Genomic DNA, 17,649 nt, shown 5'->3' with positions numbered 1-17,649 from the left:
TTTTAGTGTTTAAACCCTAATTTGTTAAGTTAGCTTGTTTATTAAGTTGGCTTGTGTAATGGGCCTTGCTGAAAAAGCCCATTAGTTAGTATGTTAGGTTTTATTATAAATAGCATACTAGTCTCTCATCATTGCTAAGGTGCAAATCCTAATTTAGGGTGAGAGAGGTTATTTGTTATTCTTGTAAACTTGTAATCTTGTTTTAAGAGAAAGTGAAAGAATAACAGTTATAACCAATTCTTGTGTTCTTCTTATCCTCTCTAATTCCCTATTATACTTTGTTATTGGTATCGTTTTTCACAACAATTTTGTTATATAAATCAACATCCTTCACCTCAATTTTCACTTTCATTGCCACTAAATAACGACAACTAACCAACCTGTGAAACTTCGCAAAATCTATAACATCTCCACAAAGTCCAAACAATCTCATAAATACATGAACAAAGGCAAAACGAATTCACAACCTCCTGTACACGAAAACAAAAAACAATAACAGTTATAATTATTTGAAAGAACAATCACTAACACTCATCACTTGCAAATTTAAAATGAATCAACATAAGAAGAATAAAGCTTAATCGAAAGATTAAAACAAGAAAGAAGAAGTTTGGCTTAGAACTTCTGTCGAACACGTGGTGAGCACGGTAACAAGCTTCTGAGCCAAACAACAGCAAAAACAGAGTTGAAATCATAAAGAAGAAGAAGAAGTGAGATTGAAGCTCCCCCAGCCGCAAATCCATCTCCGACGTGTTCCACTCTCCGATTGTTGTGGTGTTTTAACATACAAAGGTTTATTGGCATATAAAGATAATGGTAAGGATGGATTATATTTGTAACATTTTATCTATATATTTTTTGTATAGTTAGTATGGTAAGGAATAATACTCTCTCCGTTTTTTATTATAAGTCACTTTAGAAAAAAATTGTATTTAAATATAAGTCGCTTTACAATTCCAATAAATAATTAATGATATTTTTCTTATTATATCTTTAAATATTTATTATTCTCTCTCATTTCAATTATGTAAATTTATCTTCCACATATCATTAACGAAGGACAATTTTCTGAAAACCTTCATAATTTCTCATTTTCAAACAATAATTATTAATTTCCTTATTATGTGTGAGAAGTCTAAAACGACTTATAATAAAAAACGGAGGTAGTAGTTACTGTAGGGAAAATTCATGTTTTTATGTTAATTGTGTATTTATATGGTATGATATTAGATTTTTTCTTTACCCACTTCCCTATGGGGGTCACCCCCAGCGAAATCCCCAACTTACCCCTGCTTCGGAGATTCATCTCCGAAGTAATGTTTTTTTATAGATTTTTTTATACTTCGGAAATGCATCTCCGAAAACACCAAAAAATTTGTGTTTTCGGAGATGCATTTCCGAAATGCATCAAAATTCAGTTATTTTTTACAATCAGGTAAGAAAACCATTACAAGACAAAAATTATAATCGCATTGATAGTAAATTGGGAAGTCTCTTAAATGATAGTAAATGTAGAACGAGTTGTAATCAACTTGATTTGAAATTTCGAAGTGCCTTTTCTTTCTCCCCCACCACTCTCAGACGGTTACCTTCTAAGAAATGTGGTAACACTTTCCTACTTAAAAGCCTGCTCTCTCACCCATTTTTCTTCCAATCACATCCAAAATCATTTTCGATCTTTACTCTTTTCCTCTACTCACACATTTTCTGTCTCTTGTAACCGCTTTCATCACAATGTCTCGCCGCGGTCGAGGAAACCATACCGAAAATTGCCGGAGTTAACCATCTCCTGCACATTCTCAACAATCATCCGTCAATGCTGCATAATCAGGTCGTGGTTGTGGTGGCCGTGCACCTCCGGTTGTTCGTCCACCTGTTGCAGCGCCGTTTGTTCCATCTGTTGCAGCGCCGGTTGTTACTCTGTCTATTGCTGCGCCGGTTGCTTCCTTGAGTTTGGCTTTGATTTCCATCAAGAGCCTGACTGCCGAAGTTAAACAGAAGGCTACTCTAGAGTTGGCTGCGTCGTCTCAGAAGGCGGTTAGGTTCCCTAACCGACCTGGTTACGGTCAATACGGAAGGAAACTTCAAGTTTGTGCTAATCATTTTCAATTGCGAGTGGCTGATAAGGATCTACACCACTATGATGTAAGTATAGTTTGCTCATAAGTTTTTTGAACTTTAAGTGTATAGTTTTTGTTGTTGTTTATTATGTTGGTAAGTTACAATGTGGTATGGATTTCTAGAGGTATTTTACAAGATATTTAAACTATGTATAGTTTTTGTTGCTCACAAGATATTTTACAACATGTTTAAATGATAACAGTTGTGTTAACAAAAGGGCAACAATTTCGACACCTCTTGGTAAAAAATTTGGATGAATAATCAAAACAAACCCTAAATTAGGTGTATTTCCCCATTAGGGTTTCATGATCATGAGAGTAATGTGAGGGTTTCATGATCATGAGAGTAATGTGAGTGGAATGTAAGAACAAAAAAACAGTAAAAGTAAAGAAAGTGTAATTACCGGGAATATGAAAAGGAGAAGGTAGGTGAACAAAGGTTGGGTTTGGTTCAGCGAATCGTTCTTGTTTGTTATTTTTCTTCTGGCCAGACCTTATTTCGGAAGTGCATTTCCGAATTCCTCCAAGGGGGTGAATTCGGAGATGCACTTCCGAATACACCAATTTTCTGAAAAACAACTTTATTTCAGAGAAGCATCTCTGAAACCAATATTTTTCATTAAAATATTCACCTTTTCGGAGATGCATTTCCGAAAACACCTTTTTTTCCAATAAAAGTACGTTTTCGGAAATGAACTTCCGAAACAAGGGGTATTTTTGTAAATTCGCTAGAGGTGACCAAGAAGGTTAGGAGGTAGGTTAAGAAATTTCCTGATATTATACATCTTACATAGGATAAAAACATGATGTGTTATTATAATCTAACGCTCACATGATGCACCATAAAATTACCATTTATTTAATAGTTCTATTTCTAGTTTAACATAATATAGTGATATTTTTCGTGTACTATTTTAAAAAATTATTAGGTTAATTAAGTTAATTAAGTTTAATTAAATTAGTTTTATTAGATTTTATTTATTTAGTTTTATTAATTAATTTGTTATTTATGGTTATTAAAAAAAAAATAAAAGCATAATAAACGAGAAGTAAACAAACACACATAGCAACCCTAATATTAGAGAAGATTCCCCTTGAGTACAAGGGAGGTGAGGGGTGCCTAATGTTAGAATAATAATGAAAGTGTGAGTAAGTGTGGAAATAGTCCCACATAGGGTAGGAATATCGTGACTTGAGCATTTATAAGTGGGAGAACCCACTCACCTACCACCTTAAGGTTTTAGGTGGATAAGTGGTGTGTCTCTCACAAAGATGCATAATCCTACACTATGTATCAACGCTCCTAGTAACTTCCCCAACACCTAACACCTTCCCCTCACTTAATTGACTCCCGAACCCTTAGCTTGGTCACGACGACTACCTTATCTATACCTTTTAGGGTTTTCCCGTTATCTCCCGGTCCTTGGGACAAATAAATAATAGTGGCGACTTCATTGAAATTTTTTTGTCGGCCGCGACACAAGCTTCAGGCTAAGGAAGTAACTTTTTGTATTATCCAACATCTACACTTGAAATTATCCGTTGGAAAGTAATAGTTGGCTCTCGAAAGGAATCTTCTATCCTGAACGTCTGTTTTTTTTAAGACTATGAAAGAAGATCAAGAATTCAGAAGAACCGTCGCTCATCGCCAATGCAAAAGATGCAATGCTACTGCTTATTACGAATAAGCCACTCTCAAGCTCATATACTGAAGCAAAGCGAAAGCTGTTTCAAATTTATGAAAGTTGAAGCTGAACAAAAAAGAGGATAAATCATGAAGAGAAAGAAAAGGAAGAAGAGAGAGAAGATTACTACAAGATGCTACCCAAACATTCATCAAATACATCTTTATAGAATCATGTAAAAGCAAGGACTTGTTGCTCATATCTTGCTTAACACTTTTGTGCTATACTTGTACTTAAACATTTGTGCAATCTTCTTAATAGAAGCAATCATGTAAACACAACTTGTAAATCAATTTCTATTGATTGTTCCTTGAGTGACTAGTTTTAGACTATATACTCAAGAAGATTTTGACAATTTGTCATTGTGGGGAAATCTTCTTTAGGGGACCAGTTAGGTCAGAATTCTAAAAGGAGTCATTGATAGTTATATCTCCTAGGGGACCAGTTGGGTCATAATTCTTAAGAGATCACTAACAGATTGATCAATGCTTTGGTTATTAGTCACCGGCAGTTGGCCCGTGCAATTGTAATAATTTAAATGATTAGTGGATTAAGTGCTTTTCTAATGCAAAATCACCTTGACGGGTGGGCATGACTAACCTTTTCTAAGGGGAACCTGGATAACTGAATGTGTCATCTTTCTCTTTATTGCATTCGTTATTGTTTATCTTGCACGGATCATTTTTCTAAAGGGAAAAGTTTTGAAAACCCAATTCAATTCAAACCCCTCCATTTCATGTATTTTTCTCTACCTTTAGTATTGTTGGAAACTCTCAAGATCAAGTCTTGGGGGAGAGGAGTAGGTCCTTTAGTTTTGATCAAACCTCTATAATTCTTTTTGTCCTCCTTCTTCCCTTATCTTTTACTTTATGCTATTTATTTGTATTGTTTAATATTTGAAAATGATTTTAAAACTCTAATTTAAGTTAATTTGCCAAAAAAATTTCAAAACCATATTTTTCTGAACCACACAATTCACCCCCTCTTGCGTGTGAAGTGTAAAGTCCAACAAGTGGCATTAGAGTCTAACTCATGTTTAAAGGACCAATTGTCTCAAGAGGAAAATGACTTCCTACACAAGTTCTGTTTTAAACTCAACACCACCTTTTTGAAAATAACAACTTTTAGTTTTGGCAAAATTAAATTCAAATATTTTATAGAAAAATAATAGTTGATGGTCCGGTCTACCCTACTCCTCAAATTAATGATAAAATAGTAAGAAAACCATTTTTCTTTTTGAAGACTAAGTTATTTTGACCAGTTCATCCTAATTAAATGTGTTATGTATTCGTTAATAATTGCGAGCAAATGTTTATGTTTTGAAGAATGTGACATCTTAGTTTTGTGATGAATATTGTAAATGAATTTTTACTCTAATTTTATTATTATTCGCCGGGGTAAATTAGGGTGTTACACCAAGTTTTCCAAAGAATCATTATGATAAGAGTCATGATCAGATTGTGAATTTGAGAGCTCCAATTTCTACCAACATGTTTGAATAAGCTTTTGGAACTAGTTCTATCAATGTTCATGACGAGCAATCGCTCCATCCAATGCCAGAAAAGTAAGGTGTGCCCGTATCTAAGAAATATTCATGTGTACGTGTATGTTTGTGATCGACACATCTAAGAAATAGCCTTGCAAAAAATTTAGCACTCTAACGCTCTTGTCTATATGTAAATGAGCGTTAGGGGGGAGATGCTTTTTGCACCCCGGTAACACTCCAACCTCAATGCCTTTTAAAATATCCAGAGTTTAAGTTTGTCATGAACCCCTTACTAATATAACTTCCCTGGTGAACATGTCAATATACTCAAGTAACGTCTCCTCTTACTTTGTGGAATGGTTCTAAGAAAGACCAATATATTCAGTTGGAGTTTCCGTGTTGTGAAGTGGGATGTGCGCTCATCGCACAGTTTTCTCCACAAATTTATGGACTTGTCAATTGTGATAACTCATTAACAACACATGGGTATTTCACCATGTCTTTCTTTTATTTGTGTTGGCACACTCTTGCAGGATTCTTTCATTTGATGTGTTTAATGTAGTGTAATTTGAGAACCAAACGGGGGTCTTGAACAAAGTCATCACGACCCTTTTCATAAGCTTCCAACTTTGTGAAATTCTCCAAAAACTTAGGGATGTGGCATTAATAATTAATTTTAGGAATGAGTTCTATCGACAGTGAGTGAAAAACTAGTCAATGGAGTTGTGCTCGTGCTTTCTTTGTGAACTAAGTCGTCATGGTCCCTTTTGTTTTAATATTTGTAAAATTGATTTATATTGATATTAATTTTTATAATATTTAAAGTATTTTATTTTTGTTTCTTCTGATAAAAAAAAATCTAAATATTTAAATTTTCATGAATTATAAAATAAAAAAGTGACATTTAAAATGATTAAGGTAAAGAAACAAAAATGAATAATTAAATAATCATTTTATCTTGTAGTTATAATTTGTTAAAAAAAAATATTATCATTATAATTAAAACATAAGGAAATTGCAAATACATCCATAATGTCTTATTTGTTAGTAGAGTTTACAAATAAATAAAGTTAACAAAAAAAAATGCTGAGATTAAATTATTACCTAAATGCATATTGATTTGAAAATCAAAATAAGTAATAATATAAAAAATTGTTGAGTGAAAACAATGTTTGAATTTGAAAATGACATAAATTGAAAAATGAAGATACACACATTCAGTTTTTACGTTTACTATATTACCTTTCATTGCAGCAAATAAATTTAAGTGTGATAACATTAAAACCAGAGTTGAACAGAAAGCGGGGATAGCTCAGTTGGGAGAGCGTCAGACTGAAGATCTGAAGGTCGCGTGTTCGATCCACGCTCACCGCATTCTATTTTGAAATAAGCATTTTTAACGAAACGAAACAAACGCTCACCGCATTCTATTTTGAAATAAGCATTTTTAACGAAACGAAACAAAGAAAAAACTGAAAATAATAAATGGAGATGCGGGGTATCGATCCCCGTACCTCTCGCATGCTAAGCGAGCGCTCTACCATCTGAGCTACATCCCCATGTTGTTTAATTGCTTGGAAAGCCAGTATCTGTTTGTTATACTCCGTTAAGAAACTGTTGTGTTGTGGGCATAAATAAACATAATTTAATTGTTAAATAATAACTTTAAATCATATTTGTGAGTCTCACACATAAGTGAAGAGACCATGTTTTGTACAGGTGATTCTTTTTATATTAAATCATTCATTTTATGTACTCTAAATCGTAATAATAAAACCATAAATAATCTTGAATTAAAATAAATAAAGTATTATTATTTTGATATATTTTCTTTTACATGCTTAATAAACTCAGCCTCTTATTATTAAAATATATTAATCTAGATTGTTTTTTTTATGACCCCAATAACAAGGTTGAGTTCAAAAAAAATTATTGTTATCGCATCCAATTGTTCTTGAATATTGTTCCGTTCGAGAATTAAAAATCGATGATCTACCTCCACGAAGGAACCAAAAATGAAGAGTGTTGGATAGTAAGAAAATTGACATAAATTTAAGATGTGAATGACTTTATTGATATAATAGAAATTATATGTCTTTAATTATTATTTTATATTATATGTAATTTATTTATATTATTTTAATTTATATTATTTGACTTTACCGATTCATAACACATATCAACATATATCGACTATAATATGCTTGAATTCTTCAAATATTACGAAAAATCAAATGTATTCACCTTCGACTATGTAGAACACTGTTTGACACTACTACACGCAGGCCACTCGTAAGCAACCATCGCAACCTCGATTGTTGCTAAGATGCAGTGCCCCAAACTTGCCTATTTCCATGCTTGGTAAGTACACCCGCTAGATGGATCTCCTTGATTTTGAGTATAGATTTAAGAGTTTCTTTCTTCATTGTATGTAAGTGAACTTATTCTATATAAGTTAAAACCAACAGTGGAACACCAACTTCTTCTTAATTTCTAAGAGGGTCTCTATGTTGGATCATAAAAGTATCTATTGTGTACTTTAACCAAGACTGAAGCAACAACTTACTCCGATGGCTTACATTTAGAAACTAATCACCAATGGATATAAAATGTCACTTACATCTAAAATAAACTAAGTTGTAATGTCATTGTTAAAATACATGTTCACATCAGTTTTCCGTAGCAGGATATACATATTACAAAAGATAAATAAATGACAAAAAATCAATGCAAAGACCATTCACCAGTTTACTTATCTTATAGTCCCAAGTTGTTTTGAGGTTGTTGTGGCCCTTAACATGCACTTGTTCGCTCGAAAGGATGACCAGAGACCCTTGGAAAGATCCAATGTTTTTGGGATCCAGCTAGAGCCCATGTAAATGCTCAAGAACATTATGTATTTTAGGCTTTAATGGTCAATTAATACATGTTTGACATCCTAGTTGGTGCATTGAATAGAGATAACCACATGATGGTTGTGTGGGGGATACACAAACCACGCCTTCTCTCCAAAAGGTGATTTTAGGCTCCTAGTTCCTACCGACGACACTGAGAGCTTTTGTGGGTGTGATGTTTGTTGTAAACATTTATTGGGCATACCTTCTATAGAAGGAGCTAAATCATCTATCCACCCTTGTGATACCCCCAACGATGGTGTTGATAGTTTTCTTGGAACTTTGCTCGAACATCCTTATGAGAAGATGGTGGAAGTAATCGAGAGTAAATAATATAAGTGGCCCAAGTTAGTTTTATTGAGGTCCCACGATAGGCACCAATTTTACTAACTAAAGTTACAAATGTGTAACAACACCTAGGGGATAAGGGCCGCCAAAGGATTTAAGATTGTTATGGCATTGAGAGTTAGGTCACGTGAGGCGAGAAGTTAATATATCAATGTATTTTCTCGGTATTATTTGTTGTCCATGAGTATCACCATACTATTGTATATATAGTTCTAGGGACCAGAAACTGACTTTTTTAAAATGTAGAAACCACTCTAAAAATGGGTGGTTGGTTCCCCGAAATCTAAGAAGTATAGTTAAATCCCATGACTTCATATATAACGTTTGTTGACCCAATACATGCTTTAAGTCTGACTGCGTGTTATGGATGGAGCCATTAGAAGTATGAGATGTTTCAGAATGAAACTGAATCTATCTTCAACAAGGGGTTTTGTAAATATATCAGTCCATTGATGGTTTGTATTAATGAATTTTAAGAAAAGAACCCCCTTCTAAGTATAGTCCCTAATAAAATGATGCTTGATTTCTCTGTAATCTTTTGAGCGTTCAGAATATCCTAACATGAAACATTTTTGTGCCTAAGAATCAAGCTTGTTCAGATGTTCTTTGGTGTTCAGAATATACCAAGTACATCCAAATGGACGGAAATAAGAAATGTTGGGCTTTCTGTTCTTCCATAATTCATATGGAGTCTTTTCCAGAATATGTCTTATAGAGATTCTATTTTGAATGTAGCACGCTGTGTTAACTGCCTCTGCCTAGAATTGTTTAGCAATGTTAGTCTCATTGATCACGTTTCTGGTCATTTCTTGCAATATTTTATTCTTTTGTTCTACAACTCTGTTTTGCTGGGGAGTTCTAGGACAAGAGAAATCATCAGAAATGTCATTTTCATTAAAAACTTTTCAAAACTTTTATTCTTAAACTCACCACCATGATCACTTGTGACCTTTACAATGAAGTGCATCTTAAACGAAGTGCATCTGTATTGGTTAATCACCAATTTCAATTCCAACTAGATTGGTTATGTTAGAAATTTAATTTCCAATTGTATGTACCAATCAAGGGTCAAAAAAGGAGAGAACGTGGAAGCTTGTTTTGCGGGTAATACATCTTTAACTAAGATAAATCATAAGGTTAACCTTAAAGACAAATATCAAGACAACAGTAAAAGAATCTACAAGGTAAATCATATGGTCAATCTTAAAGACAACTAATGGTAAGTCAAGCACAATGCTTAAACGAATAAATATGCAAACCCAAGAGATGTGGTTTGATGAACTTGACCATTTATAGAAAAAGACAAATAATGAGCATTTAGCTAAAGCCTCAAGTGATCTCAAGAAATATGAACACATAAGATAACTCTTGGACCATGCAATCTTTCAAAGTAGCTTTTCCATCCTTGAGTATTCAACTCTTGACTTAAATCAAAGTTGTTGGCAGCCAAGTTCTTGAAATCCATAATTTGTTCACAAAGTACCGTTAGGTCTTGAGCAGGAGTGATACAATGAACCTTAAGATCTCTCATAGTAATATGATGTTCATCAAGGGTTGGTTCAGTTTTCGAGCTGGGATGAGCATTGGATGAAGATGCGTGAGTTGTGAAGGATGAAGAAAAAACAGTTGTGGATGTAGAAACAGTTGTAGATGATGACCCCGGGCGATTCAGACTTTGTTCATGCTCTTGAGAGAACTTAGCAGCTTCTTGTGGTAGATGATCCATGAAAGAGTAGTTGAGGAGAAGTCGAAGATGATGAATTTGTTGAGAAGAAAGAAGAACTCGGTGAATTGTTGAGAGAGTTAGGGTTTAGGGTTTCTAAAAAGTTTGGAGGTGAATAGTGTGGTTGTGTGTGTGAGTGTACATAGAGTATTTGAAAAGGTGAGAAATCAAGAGATAGTACAATCATTAGGGGAAATTAATGAAGATCATAATTTTGATTTTAACCAATTCCAAGAAAATAAAACACACTGCTCGAGTGTCATTAGTTATGATTAATAATAAGTATAACTAAGGTTACACATATTAATCATGCCAAGAGACACGTTTGATGTACTCAGATTATGGAAAATCAAACGATTCCCATCTGATCAGAGATGTTTCTGACCAAAAACATCTTCTAATAACTGAGGTTGTGATAAAGATAAACTGACAGCAGTATATGAATTTTAAAAATAAAAGAATAACTTCTGACATACCTTTTCACTTACCTCTTTCCTTCTTCAGAATGTGTGTTGATCCTTTTTCAGAAGCATTCTGATGATCTGGCTTCTGATGCTTGTGACGCATCCTGATTGTGTTGGCTTCTGAATGTATATGGCTTCTGATCTTCATCTTCTTTGAAATTCCAGAGGGAATTTCGCTTCTCCCATCATACTTATCAAACTCAGCTTTTTCTTTTTCTATGAGCTTGTTTCTGACCACCCAACTGGTTCCAACTAAAAGGATACCTTTAGGTTTCTGAACAAGATCACTATTTTATATATTTTTCTATTTTTATTTATCCTTTTCTTTTTGTTCTGTGAGATCAGAAGGATCAAAACAGATTAAACTACAAGATTCTTCCACATCACGTGTTTATGTGTTTTAAATTCTGTAGCTTTTTGAGCTTCTACAGTATCCTTAATAACGAACACTTATTCTCTTTGGTTTCAGAGCCAATAATCATACCTTCTTGATTACCTCTGAAACCAACAAGGTCTCCAGGCCTAAGTTCCCAATGTTGGAACATACGTCTTTCTCTTGTCGTATGTTTCAAGTAACTATTCCTCTTGAATATCAGAGTCTGGCTCATTTCCTGTTGTCAGAACATTCTCTAAAAAGACTCCATTTGTGCTTACTCCAGCCACAAGAGCTACTTTTCCCCGTTCTTCATCAGAATCTCTTTCTTCTTTTAAGTCAGAGTCATCCCATGTTGCCATGAGGCCTTTCTTTGCTTTGAACTTCTTCTTGGGCTTGTCTTCTTTTGTGAGCTTTGGACAATCATTCATGTAATGTCCAGGTTCATTGCACTCATAACATATAACTTCTTGGTCATAAGTTCTTGTTTGACCAGATGATCCGCTTCTATCTTTTGATATTCTTGATGCTTGAAATTTGCTCTTTCTATGTTTCCATAGTTGAGTCAATCTTTTGGATATCAGAGACACCTCGTATTCGCTTGAGTCTTCTTCTCCTGAATCTTCTTTTGTTTGACACGCCTTTGTCTTCTCAGATTTTGACCTTAGAGCCACAGACTTTCCTCTCTTCTGAGGTTCATCTCCTTGAAGCTCAATCTCATGAATTCTCAAAGAATTTATAAGTTCTTCAAGACTAGTATTGTTCAGATCCTTTGATAGTTTCAAAGCAGTTACCATTGGTCTCCATTTTACAGGCAGACTTTTGATAATCTTCTTAACATGATATGAAGTAGAGTTACCTTTGTCCATAACCTTAAGTCTTGCAACAAGAATCTGAAATCTTGAAAACATCGTTTCCGCATATTCATCTTCTTCCATCTTGAAGGCTTCATATCTCTGGATTTGGGCCATAGCCTTTTTCTCCTTAACTTGAGAGTTGCCTTCACGAGTCATCTTGAGAGAATCAAATATGGAGTTTGCCATCTCTTTATCAATGATCTTATCATATTCAACATAGGAAATAACAAATAACAAGATTGACCTGGCTTTGAAGTGATTCTTGTAAGCCTTCTTCAGGTCATCATTCATTGCACTTCTTGCAATCTTGACACCATTTTCATCTACTGGATAACTGTAGCCATCAGCTACCAGATCCCAGAGATCAAACTCAGATTCAATGAAGTATGTTTCTATTATATCCTTCCAATAGTCAAAGTTTTCTCCATCGAACATAGGAGGTTTTGAACTATAATGATCTTTATTCTTATTATCAATAGCACAATTGTTGGTAGAAGTTCATGTGGTTTCAACCATTGTTTTTCACTCAGCCTAGATCGACACTGAACATTGTTAAGTGCTTAATAAAAATTCAATCTCTTTATCACTCCTCAAAACCAGAGCTCTAAGGCCAACTGAAGGTGTGAAAAACACTAGAAAGGGGGGGTTGAATAGGGGTTTTAAAACACAAATCTTTTTATAAAAATATTCCCCTTTCTTGAAACTACATGTTCTTTACTATGGATAATAACAAAAAGATGCATGAAGGAAAGAACTCGGTATTTTTATACTAGTTCACTTGAGAACTCTCAAGCTAATCCAGTCCACCCTTCCGAGGTGCTTTTGCCTCCTTCAAGCGAGGAATTAATCCACTATATCCAAACTGATTACAATCGCACGGGCCAACAACTGATGACTAACGTTTGCACAGACAACCCCTGTGACTAACGACCTACTCAGATAACCAATGTGACTAAAACCCGCATAGGTACCCCCTGTGACTATCATCCTCTAAGACTCTCTAATCCTAGACTTCTTGAGACACCTGATCTTCACTCGGTCTCTCAAGGAACGATCAATTAACCTTTAATCACTGCTTTGTTTACAATATAAGTGCTTCTACACAAGCAGGATGTAAACTCTCTCTTTTCAAATATAAGACTAAAAGAAAAATGAAGCTATTAACCATCAAGCCCTTTTATAACCATCAAGCCCTACACAAGCAGGATGTAAACTCTCTCTTTTCAAATATAAGACTATAAGAGTGAGTGTTTTCGTTGAAGTTCCTTAGCTTATTCTTTGAATTTTCAAGCCCTTTTATAGCCAATAGAGAAATATAACCGTTAGAGGGCAAATTCTGAATCTTGCAGAATTTTGGCCGCTTGCTTGTAGTGGGAGACAAGATAGTACGCAACGTCCGTCCTTTTCTTGGAGTGGAGCGAAACATTCATCTGTACCTTGTACTTCTGTACTACAGTATAAAGTTAACTTTTTCTTCTTGAACTACAGAGGCTCTCAGCATGAGTTGGAAGAAAAGAATGAACATTGAATTCTTCAGAGCTTCAAGTCTTCAGAGTCTTCAGAACCACGTCTTCAGAGTCTTCAGCACTTGGTCTTCAGAATCCTTTTGTCTTTAGAAACTTGATTCTTCTGAGCTTCAAGTCTTCCGAACCACGTCTTCAGAGTCTTTTAGAATTGGTTTCTTCATAACTAGTTTCTTCATAACTTTTTTCAAAGTAATGACTTCGGATGCTTTTGCTTCTGAAGTTATTATTACTATTCATCAGAACTTTGTAGCACGGAAACATAACCTGATGGCTTATGATGTTTTGGCCACGCCTTCTCATCAGAATCAAACCTGTTTGTTAATTACTCAACAATAACAAACGTTAGCATAAAAATAACAAAATTTGTTCATACATATTGTTATCATCAAAACTCAGAGACGTATTGTAGAACCAAATCTTGTTCTAACAGATTCTCTATTTAGATATCAAGACTTTTCTTCAGAAAAGCTCTTGCTTTATATATATATATATATATATATATATATATATATATATATATATATATATATATATATATATATATATATATCTGAAAACATTGTTCTATTCTGAAAGACTCTGACACTATTGTATGTAATGTTATATGATTTCTCTCTCACTCCTCAAATCAGTTATCTTACTTAAGATACATATTTGATCTAGGAAGCCTTGTGTCATACTTCAAAAAAGTTGTTGCTATTATTTCTGAAAGACAAAGTTATGTTCCTACTGGCTATGATGTTTTCATGCTATCATAGCAAAATAGTTTATGAACTACTCATCAAATAAATCATCAGTAAAACAAAGATAAAAAGTTGATCTCTTCCAAGCATATTACTTCAGATCAGAAGTATATCATTTGAAGATAAAATCAAGAAACTTTCTCAAGAAGAATTCAGTACAACGGTATGCTTGAATAAATCCACTATTACCAAGACGTTCGTACTATTCAGATGTTGTCTTTCACGCTATCATGATAAAGCTGCAAGCTGTCATACCCCAAATTTGCCCTACCTTTCATATAATTTGCAGTGTTATTTATTTTCGAATAAGTAAGATAGCACAGTTGGCAAAGGAGCATGCGTAAGGAGGTATAACTGAGAGGTCATGAGCTTAAATCCCACTTCCCGTACTTTTGTATTTTATTTATTTTTCAGTTTCCTTTCATTTTTGCATTATTACTTAAAAATCACAAAAATAAGTATTTTTTTTATTATTTAATAATTATTTTCGTTTTGTATTTTAGTGATATTTTAAAATTAATTGTTTTATTCTTAAATATTTGATTTTATGCACTAAATAGACAAAATCCCAAAAATAAATAAAATCTTTTTCAAAATCAATCTCTTTTATCATCAAATCAATCATAATCAAGGGCCCGTGGATACATTCCTAATATGCAATAACTTGGTCTCTAAGGCTATGTTTGGGAGTTTGGAGGGGGAGGGAGGGGAGGTCTTTGGAAAATGGGAAGAATTAGGTGAAAAGAATAAAATGATTTTGGGTAGGAGGGTTTTGGAGGGTTTGGTTTTATTCATAACACCAAAAACTTCGTAAAATGGGGGAACTCAAAACTTGTATTGAAGGAGGGTTTTGGAGGGCTTACATAAATTATCCATATATCTTTTAGGTTGTTATACTATTTTGAAAATTAAAATTTTTATAATGATAATGACTCTTTTTTCATTCTAAAAAAAATATTTTTTCAAAAAATGTCAAATATTTTTCTATATTTTAAAAAAAAATCTTTTTCGGAAGCCCTCCCCTCTCATTTCCTCCAAACTTCCAAACATAGCCTAAGTTTCAATCAGATCTAATCCATCATTTACCCTAATCTCTCACTATAAATAGACCCTATCTTTTACTACTTGATTCATCAACAATTCATATTTACACTACGAATCCACAATTTTGCAATTTCTTACACACTTCATTCACAAACTCACATTTGCAATTTCTTTTCAAAACTTTTTTTTCGAAACTATTTGACCAATGATTTCCATATGAGATTTCGTCTTCTTTTTTAATTTTTATTTGTTCGCTGATTAAACTAGATGATGAATCTCTGATGATTTTCTTTTAAATCGACAATTTCCGACCTTTTATCTTTATATTTCATACTATTTTATCTGACTTTTTCCCACTAAATCTAACAAATTTCCACACAGCATAGACTACCAATTTAAACGTACATATACAAACCAATTCACAAACTAACAACTTTGCCACGTTCTACACAACTTTTTTTCTTTCTTTTTGTTCTGTACACATTTACCATCATTAACCATTCAAACACACATTTTTCGCATTCCACTCATAGTTAATCTTATTTCTGAATCCTAGGATAAGTCAAATCTCCTTCACCCCTTGGCTTCACGTTTTTAAAAACAAATCTTTACCGTGACTATAATTTTGTTATATAAATCAACATCCTTCACATTAATTTTCACTTTCATTGCCACTAAATAACGACAACTAACCAACCTTTGAAATTTCGCAAAATCTATAACATCTCCACAAAGTCCAAACAATCTCATAAATACATGAACATAGGAAAAACGAATTCACAGCCTCCTGTACACGAAAACAAAAAACAATAACAGTCATAATTATTTGAAACAACAATCACTAACACTCATCACTTGCAGATTTAAAATGAATCAACATAAGAATAACAAAGCTGAATCGAAAGATTAAAACAAGAAAGAAGAAGTTTGGCTTAGAACTTCTGTCGAACATGTGGTGAGCACGGTAACAAGCTTCTGAGCCAAACAACAGCAAAAACAGAGTTGAAATCATAAATAAGAAGAAGAAGTAAGATCGAAGCTCCCCCAGCCGCAAATCCATCTCTGACGTGTCCCACTCTCCGATTGTTGTGGTGTTTTAACATACAAAGGTTTATTGGCATATACAGATAATGGTAAGGATGAATTATATTTGTAACATTTTATCTATATATTTTTTGTATAGTTAGTATGGTAAGGAACAATACTCTCTCCGTTTTTTATTATAAGTCACTTTAGAAAAAAAATGTATTTAAATATAAGTCGCTTTACGATTCCAATAAATAATTAATGATATTTTTTTATTATATCTTTAAATATTTATTATTCTCTCTCATTTCAATTATGTAAATTTATCTTCCACATATCATTAACGAAGGACAATTTTGTAAAAAACTTCATAATTTCTCATTTTCAAATAATAATTATTAATTTCCTTAATATGTGTGAAAAGTCTAAAACGACTTATAATAAAAAACGGATGTAGTAGTTACTGTAGAGAAAATTCATGTTTTTATGTTAATTGTGTATTTATATGGTATGATATTATACATCTTACATAGGATAAAAACATGATGTGTTATTATAATCTAACGCTCTTGTGATGCACCATAAAATTACCATTTATTTAATAGTTCTATTTCTAGTTTAACGTAATATAGTGATATTTTTCGTGTACTATTTTAAAAAATTAATAGGTTAGTTAAGTTTAATTAAATTAGTTTTATTAGGTTTTATTTATTTAGTTTTATTAATTAATTTAGGTTATTTATGGTTATTAAAAAAATAAATAAAAGCATAATAAACGAGAAGTAAACAAACACACATAGCAACCCTAATATTAGAGAACATTCCCCTTAAGTACAAGGGAGATGAGGGGTGCCTAACGTTAGAATAATAATGCAAGTGTGAGTAAGTGTGGAAATAGTCCCACGTAGGGTAGGAATATCGTGACTTGAGCATTTATAAGTGGGAGAATCCACTCACCTACCACCTTAAGGTTTTGGGTGGATTGTCTCTCACAAAGATGCATAATCCTACACTATGTATCAATGCTCCTAGTAACTTCCCCAACACCTAACATCTTCCCCTCACTTAATTGACTCCCGAACCCTTAGCTTGGTCACGACGACTACCTTATCTATACCTTTTAGGGTTTTCCCGTTATCTCCCCGTCCTTGGGACAAATAAATAATAGTGGCGACTTCATTGAAATTTTTTTGTCGGCCGCGACACAAGCTACAGGCTAAGGAAGTAACTTGTTGTATTATCCAACATCTACACTTGAAATTATCCATTGTAAAGTAATAGTTGGCTCTCGAAAGGACTCTTCTATCCTGAACATCTCTTTTTTTTAAGACTATGAAAGAAGATCAAGAATTGATTACAA

At 33.5% G+C, this 17,649-nt stretch overlaps 2 non-coding genes across 2 annotated transcripts; one reads left to right on the top strand and one right to left on the bottom strand.

Moving 5' to 3' along the window:
* The first annotated feature begins 6,592 nt into the window (after positions 1 to 6,592).
* TRNAF-GAA (transfer RNA phenylalanine (anticodon GAA)) lies at positions 6,593 to 6,665 on the top strand. Its single transcript has one exon. It is a non-coding gene; the product is annotated as a tRNA-Phe (tRNA).
* A 112-nt stretch (positions 6,666 to 6,777) lies between these two features.
* On the bottom strand, positions 6,778 to 6,850 carry TRNAA-AGC (transfer RNA alanine (anticodon AGC)). Its single transcript has one exon. It is a non-coding gene; the product is annotated as a tRNA-Ala (tRNA).
* Positions 6,851 to 17,649: the final 10,799 nt, after the last annotated feature.

The sequence above is a fragment of the Vicia villosa genome, unplaced genomic scaffold, assembly GCF_029867415.1.
Source record: "Vicia villosa cultivar HV-30 ecotype Madison, WI unplaced genomic scaffold, Vvil1.0 ctg.000423F_1_1_1, whole genome shotgun sequence".
NCBI classification, from domain to species: Eukaryota; Viridiplantae; Streptophyta; class Magnoliopsida; order Fabales; family Fabaceae; genus Vicia; species Vicia villosa.
Note: the sequence above shows the minus strand (reverse complement) of the source record. Positions and strands in the feature narration are given on the sequence as shown.